The sequence below is a fragment of the Capsicum annuum genome, chromosome 1 (assembly GCF_002878395.1).
Source record: "Capsicum annuum cultivar UCD-10X-F1 chromosome 1, UCD10Xv1.1, whole genome shotgun sequence".
Taxonomy (NCBI): domain Eukaryota; kingdom Viridiplantae; phylum Streptophyta; class Magnoliopsida; order Solanales; family Solanaceae; genus Capsicum; species Capsicum annuum.
Genome location: NC_061111.1, coordinates 44,332,105 through 44,333,356, shown reverse-complemented (window position 1 = coordinate 44,333,356; position 1,252 = coordinate 44,332,105).

The following is a 1,252-nucleotide window of genomic DNA, read 5'->3' as shown; positions in this document are numbered from 1 at the left end:
GACCCCCTATCAGCCCCCAACCCCCCCCAAAAAATTAATTTATTTTTAAAAAAATTTATTTATTTTTTAAAAAACCAAATTATTTTCTTTCCTCCCCCCTTATTACCTATTTTGACAACCCCACCCCCACCTACCAACCTCCTCTAAAAAAAATATTTTTAATTTATTTTTTAAAATAAATTCAAATTTTTTTTTATTATCCCACCCTTTTTATCCTATCCGTTCTCATTATTTTTGTTAAATATATACAAATACTTTTAGAAAACATATACTTATCCAATTTGCATAATGATCACACATATATAAGTAAAAAATAACTTATTTTTCTAAAAAATATTGTTCGTCCTTCATATCGAACGCACTCTAAAAAAAATTGAGATCAAAAATTATTTTTCTAAAATGTATGTTAACGCTTTAGCTAAACACTAAAATGTATGTTTTGAAAAATATTTTTTCATTCACCAATCAAATACTATAAAATATTTTTCAAAAAATATTTTTCATCCACCAACCAAATATAGGAAAACAAATAAGAAATCAACTTATTTTCAAGAAAATTTTTTTTAGGAAAATATTTTTCCTTTATACCAAACACATCCAGTAAAGAACTTATCGTATGTTGTTGTCAATAACCACAATATTACGAAGAAAAAAGGTAAAATTGTAGGGATAGAATTTGGAAGAAAGAAAAATTTGTTTGGAGGGACTTTGGGTTTGGAAAAATATTTTGGGAATTTAAGCGAATATGTCAATATAATTTGAGCTTGGCAGCTTAGAAAATTGTGCATTAAATGAGTATTTTAGCATACTGGGATTGGAGAATTGTGTTTTAAAATTCATTTTAAATTAAGGTGGGACCAGATGAGGTGAAATAATTAAATATAAAGGTAAATATTATACAGAATTATAATGGCTAAAAAATACCTCTCCTCCGGGAATCGAACATGCAGTGTCGGAACCTAAAGGATGCTCAAATATGACTTCCCATCCAATGCAACCGGATGCTCAAATATGACCTTCCATCCAATGCAACCATGTAGATTTTATTATTGAGGGTGTACTATTTATTATATTAACTTTATATCTTATATCTATATCTATATAATTTATTTTTAAAAATTATCGAGTGCACTACATCCTCACGATGCTATGTGGATCCGCCTCTAATAGGAAGTTTCTGGCAATTGCTTCAACTATTAATTAGGGGCGATACAAGAAGTTGATATATTATAAATCTCTATTTTATTTTTTC